The 7,008-nt window shown below is 42.7% G+C and overlaps 1 pseudogene; it reads left to right on the forward strand.

The window, feature by feature from the left end:
• The first annotated feature begins 5,746 nt into the window (after window positions 1-5,746).
• On the forward strand, window positions 5,747-6,699 carry LOC143675691 (small ribosomal subunit protein uS5 pseudogene; annotated as a pseudogene).
• Window positions 6,700-7,008: the final 309 nt, after the last annotated feature.

Genomic DNA, 7,008 nt, shown 5'->3' on the forward strand with positions numbered 1-7,008 from the left:
CTAGTTGCCTGGGGGAATAACTGTTGATAATGGGGAACTTCCTGGGATACTGAATGGGATGCTTTGTTTTCATTCGTTAGCTTATTTCATCTTCATGTTAACCTTGGCAAGTAGATATTTTCATTTTCACTTTACAGAAAAGGAAACTGAGTCTCAGAGCTCATGAATGACTTCCTAAAATGGCCAAATGTGTAGTTCTATGTAGCACTAAACCAATGCTCTTTCCACAAACCCATAGTGCCAGGCATCAGGAAAGTGGAGAGATGTGGTCCCTCTTCTTTGGAAGTCGTCCGTTGATGTAGAAAAGACAGGCCTAATACCACGGAACAATTAGCGAACAATTAAGTGTGAATCAATGTGGTATTGATTCTTGAGCGCAAGGGAACAAACACAGCATATAAACATATTCATAGGGCCGAGCTGTCTGGGTGCTTTATGTTAATTGACCCAGCTGGTGCAGCCTCCACGTGGAAAAGTACGCCAGAAAGCATCCTTAGCCTGACAAGCCGTCTTGTGGTGTTGACGCTTGTCTTGATGAGTGAGGAGAGGAGGGCATGCTCCCTGTCTATATCCCCAAGTGGAGATGTGTGTCAGAAAGGGTCGGTCACTGCACTTGTCCCACCTGCTCTCAGGAAATGAAGGGGCGCCAATGACAGCTGCTGGTGGGAGGCTGCTGGGAAGAGGAAAGGACCAAGAACTCTGCTCCACGTTAGTCCTGAGGAAGAGCTGGGGTTAATTTGTAGATGACATCCCATTTTGATGGCACTTGAAGCAGGAGGAGAAGGACCATTTGCCTTATATGTGCTGCTGGCTTTGAAGCATTTCCATCAAATTTATATTTTATAACTTGACATATTTTGGGACCAGAAAATGACCCTTGACAAGCATGCCAAAAAAGAGAGGAAAAGAGAATATTGTAAATGTAAGTTCTTTTTTCCTCTTTCTCCAACAGCCACAAAATGCATTTGCTGGCATGGAGAGCTAAGTATGTGTTGGATTTAATTAAAAAGTGTCAGACACTCCTTATTTTGGTTATCTTACACAGTTCCCATATGTTTTAGATTTCTTGGCTGCTCAAGCAAAATATAATAAAATGAGGCAACTTAAACAGTAGGTATTTATTAGTGTACAGTTTTGAGGCTAAAAGAAAATCTAAATAAAGTTGTCATCAAGAAGATGCTTTTTCTTCAAAGACTGCGGCATTCTGTGGCTGGCTACTGGTGTCTCTTTCTACCTATTTCTGAATTTAATTCCACTTGTAAAGGACTCCTGTAATAGGTTAAGATCCATCCTGATTGAGGTAGGCCACACCTTAACTGAAGTGACCTTATCTAAAGATCCAACTTACAATGGTTCCACACTTACAGGAATGGATTAAGTTTAAGAACATGTTTTTCTGGGGTGCATACATGGTTTCAAAACACCACACCATGTGATACATATATTTCTTATAAAAATGGTATTTTATATCGTAGAATTTTATGAATATTTATAATGGATCCCTAATAAAACCATCATGTATTGTCCTTATACAGAAAAAAAAAAAAGATCTCTTCTACCTCCTGCTTAGTCAAAGTATATCTGTGTCTACCTTCTACCAAAATATTCCTATGAAAATTATAAAGGTCAGGCAAATTTTCAAAGTTTCCTAAGCAACCAAGTTAGTGACCCTGACACTAGATAACTGGACATTCATGATGATGAATATTTGAGATGGTCCCAGGAATAAGTAGTCCTTTCACTCAACGCCTATCTTCTCTTAAGTCCAGTCATTGCTGAGGGATCTCCATGTCCTTCTGCAGAAAGCAACATTTGGGGGCAAGTGGACCCTGACATCTCTCATGCCCACCATACCAACTCCTACTGTGCTCGGCTCTCCTGATTAAGCTCCCCACAGCTGTGCACACCATCATTCTTTCATTTAATCTTTCATCCAATGGCCCCAGAGGCAACCTTTTCACTGCAGATTCTTTCTTCTCTGGGGCATTTTTTCTTCCAATTCCTATATGAGACTGTAGATTCATTAGGGGTAGCGCCCTGTACACTCCCTGAGGGGCTCTAGCAGAAGCAACATTTGCCTGGCCCCAACCGTGGCCCTAAGAAATGCGATGCAATTTCCACTGTGGCCTATGGGGTCAGGTACTGCCCTTGTTATTCCAAGAGAGATTCCAGAATGTGGAGCTAAATGCCACTGACATTGGGGTTCTGGGGATTGAGGGACAACCTTGCCTGCCCCAAGTCTCCACAGGGCTGACTTGGAGCCTCGTATGTTACAGGCATGATGTTTTCCTTTCTCTTCCATCAGACTGTGAGCTCCAGTAGAGCCAGAACACACTTCACACAGCCTTATAATCATCCTTAGCATCCATAGGTACCCAGCAAAAATCACATGAATGAATTACATTAAAATGTTTTATGCATATCTTAGTTTTCCAGGGCTTCTATGCAAATATCACACAATGGGTTGGCTTAAACAACAGGAATTTATTATTTAACACTTTTAGGGCTTAGAAATCCAAAATCCAGTTCTGAACAGGCAATGGTTTTTCCTAGAGCCTATAGTTTTCTGGTGCTGGTTTGCTAGCAATCTTTGGGGTTCTTTGGCTTGAATCTCAGACTCTATCACATGACTTCTTCTGGTATCCATTTTTCCTGCTCTGTCATCTGTTTCTCTGTCTAGAGGTCCTCATCTTATAATGACTTCAGTCCTAGCGAATAAGACCCAACTTGATTTAATTTAGCCTCAGCTGTACAGGAGTTTCAAAGATTCTATTCATAAATGAATTCACACCTTAATAATAGCATCTACAAAGGTCTTATTTACAAATGGATTTGCATCTACAGAGGCACAGATTAAGACTTGAACTTGCCTTTTGTGAGGAACATGTTTCAATCCCCCAAAATGTATAAATCACTAAGATATTTCAGCATGCAACAAACCATAACAGGTTGATAGTTAGGCCTTGTGTTAGCTTGCAAGCTTCTGGAATGCAATATCCAGAACTGAAATGGCTTTTAAAAAAAGGAAGTTTACAGTTCTAAGCCTAAAAAATGTCCAAAGTAAGGCATCTAGGGAAAGATACCTTTACTCAAGGGAGACTGAAGTGTCGGGAACACCTCTGTCAGCTGCCACGTGACTGGCAGTTCTTGCTCCTGGGCTCTGATGACTTCAGCCTCAGTTCCTGTCAGTGTCCCTCACTTTGCTTCTCCAAGGTTGGCTTTTATCTCTTGGCTTCCCTTGGTTCTCTCCGGGTTCTGGCTTGCTTAACATTTCATGGCAATGTCTGCTGGGCTCTAAGCATCTGCAAACATCCATGTCTCTGTTCTCCAACTGTCGGCATCTGTGTCAGCTCTTCTCTAAAGTTCCTGTTGACTTTGTCATATTTGTCTTTTCTGTAATTTCTAACTCTTTCCAAAATATTTCCTCTTTTAAAGGATTCCAGTAAACCAATTATGACCCACCTAGAATGGATGGAGTCACATCTCTATCTAATCAAAGGCCACACCCAATTTTGGGTGTCACATCTCCATGGAGAAAATCTAATCAAGTTTCCAACCTACAGTACTGAATCAGGATTAAAAGAAACACCTGCCTCCACAAGATTGAATCAGGATTTAAACATGGCTTCTTTGGGGAACATAATACATTGAAACCATCACAGGCCTGCAGGTGACATCCAATTTTATTCAGTAGGAATTGGTGAACCTTAAATATCTCAGTCATGGGGATGTCCAGAAGTTCTTTTGTTTTCTCAGTTCCACCCTTGACTGTCTTTCCATGCTCTACCATCTGAAGTGACATGTGCTGTCTTAGATACTGGGTTGCAGAGAATCCAATCAGTCCTCTTTTCATACAGAAGAGTTCCATCTTGTTGCTGCTTGGAACTCTTGCTTGCAATGACCACCTTCATTCTTCCAGGCCAGCTCTCATGTCCTATATTCTGCAAACTGACGATGGCCACTGGGGAATGGCTGCATTTCATGAAACTTCCAGGACTAACGTTGAGAAGTCAGCAGTACCACCCTTAACAGCTGGCTGGCACCATGAGTTGCGTCTTCCATGGAATATTTAGGCTACCCATGAACCTAGGTTTTGATTAGAATCAGTGTGCTGTGAAGGGTTACTGGTAGGCGGTTAAGATATAGACCCCAGGTGTCTAGAACGCCCAGGACTCTGCCTCTGATCTTGAAAAGCTTCCTCAGTTTACATAGTGTGCTGTATGCAAATATTACTGTGCATGAAAGAGGTTGGGAGGCATTGATTTACCTACCCTCCTGCTCAATGCAGGAAATCCCTTGACAGCACAATTTGACATGCCTTCATACCCCATCTGGCTGACGATACACACCACTTTAAGAGATAGGATACCTCTGGCTCTCAGAAACATCTTCCTACTGAGCTCAAATCTTATTCCCTACATCTTTTCCATTAATCCTCACTCCTCTGGGAACAATACAAATAAGTCTAAAAGATCCTTCTAAAAGTTTCAAGTGTATAAAAGATTATAATTCAAAAAGAAGTGTATTTCATTAATTACTACAAAATCGTACAGGCATATGCTAAAAGCTTCAAACTGCTATAAATTACAGAAAGAAAAGTAAATGTTTCTTTGTTCCCTGTGTACCTGTAACATGTAGATCCTCTCCTCAAATGTTGAGTTTCTTATGTATCCTTCCAGGAGAAAAATATTTCATTCATATAACCATACATGTATATATAAGTGCCTTTAAAAATTATAAAATAGAATCATATTTGGTACACTGTTCTGTTCACTGTTATTTATAACTTCTTTATTGGCACATGTATGTTGGTATCAGTTAAGGTAACATGAGCTGCCGTAACTTAGAAACCCTCAAACTGAATGACTGAACTCAATAGAAGTTAATTTGTTGCTCCCATGAAGTCCCAGAGAGGTGTTCATGATGGACAGACAACTCTCCCCCAAATGGTGGAGCTCTTCTCTGCTGCTAGTACATCCGCATTCAACTTCCAAGGTCATGGTGCTTGTCTGGATCAAGATGGTAGGAGGTGGCAGAGCACAGGACATTGAATTGATGAAATATCCCACAGGTTCACATTCCACTGGTTAGAGTTTAACCACATGGTGATTCTTAACTCAAAGGAAACTTGGGAACATGGTCCTGCCATATGTCTAGGAAAAAAACAGAATGGAGTAGAAGATCAGCTAGCAGTCTGCTCCCTCCTGGCACCCTTGAATATGGAAGTGAATGTCATTTATTTGTAAGAAAAGGAGGTCTATGGCCTATCTAGTTACTGTACCAACAAAAAGAAAGGGAAGGGTGCATGGTGCTCTTCATCAGATCTAGATGGGGCTTCCCTTGGTCCAGCCACTGACGAATTAAAAAAACAAGCTATCTGCTCTACCCTCAGTTCCTCCCAGTGATGGAATAGGGTTGGGATAAACGATAAACTCCCCCATTCAGAAAAGAGGAAACAGAAGTTACATAGCAGTCACTGATGAAATCTTTCCCAGTCATGAACATTTGGGCCACCAGTATTCAAAAACTGCTTTCAGACCAGGTCCATGATCTTTATGACAAAGAAAATCTCACAAAACTTAGTAGATTTCTGATTGATTTGCTTCTAGGCAGTTTCATGCATCTATAACCATACCAACAATTCTTTCCTAGACATATTCTTAGGCCTGATTTAATTTTTGCTTTACTTTCCTGTCCCCATCCTGCTCTCTGGACCTTGAGTCTCATTCCTTCAAGATAATACCAAATGGCAGAAGACGCCAGTGTTGCAGGAAACCCTGGAGGCCTGGGGGCCCTGGAATGGGAGGCCATAGAGGCATGCATGGAGGCTTCTGGAGGGTTTGGCAGTGGCTGTAGCCTGGGCCCAGAAAGTGGAGTTCATAGAGATAAGGCCAAGGACAAGGGTTCCCTGTAACCAAGCTGGGCTGCTTGGACAAGGATATAAAGGATATAAAGGTCGAGTCCCAGAGAAGATTTATCTGTTCTCTTTGCCCATCAAGGAGTGTGAGATCATTGACTGTTGCCTAGAAATGTCCCTCTAGGATGAGGTTTGAAAATTATGCCTGTGCAAAAGCAGGCCTGAGTTGGCTGGTGGACCAGGTTCAAGGCCTTTGTCACCACTGGGGACTACGGCGGTCATTTGGGTCTGGGCATGAAGTGCTCCAAGGAGGTAGCCACCGCCATCCCTGGAGCTATCATTCTGTCCAAGCTCTTCATCCTCCCTGTGCACTGGGGCTACTAGGGGAATACCGGCAAGCCCTACCCTATTCTTTGCAAGTTGACAGGGCACTGTGACTCTGTGCTGGTGTGCCTCATCCCTGCCCACAGAGAGACTGGCATCCTCTAGGTCCCTGAGCCCAAGAAGCTCCTGCTGATGGGTGGTATCGACGACTGCTACACCTCAGCTAGGGGCTGTGTGACCACCCTGGGCAATGTCGCCAAGGCCACCTCCGATGCCATTTCCAGGACCTTCAGCTATCCCACTCCTGGCCTCTGGAAAGAGGGGGTGCTCACCAGGTCTCCCTGTCAGGCTGTCCCACTCCTGGCCTCTGGAAAGAGGTGGTGCTCACCAGGTCTCCCTGTCAGGAGCTCCCTGCATGTCTTGTGAAGACTCACAGCAGGGTCTCCGTGCAGAGGACCATGCATTCGCTGTGGCCACTATGTAAGCTCATGAGGAAAAGAAACACTGAGTTTCAGTGAAAAAAAAAAGACGAAAAAACTCAAAGGCTTAGAAGAGAGCGTTACTCATCCAATTTTTGCCTTATTAAAGTTGTGTTCAACAAGAAAATGTCTTTGCAAGTCTTTCTTGATTGGCTCTTACTTTTGGTGAGTTTCACACATTGGATTTTCTAAAATGTTTGAGTTACCCAATTTCAAACTTTTTTGATACCCTTTCATTTCTGCTTGTAGGCATATCAGTTCTTTCCTGAACCCATCTTATCCTTGTAATATTTTGTTAAAAATATATAGTAAAATTGACATACCCTGACAGTTCCCTTAACTTTACCT

Source organism: Tamandua tetradactyla, chromosome 3 (assembly GCF_023851605.1).
Source record: "Tamandua tetradactyla isolate mTamTet1 chromosome 3, mTamTet1.pri, whole genome shotgun sequence".
NCBI classification, from domain to species: Eukaryota; Metazoa; Chordata; class Mammalia; order Pilosa; family Myrmecophagidae; genus Tamandua; species Tamandua tetradactyla.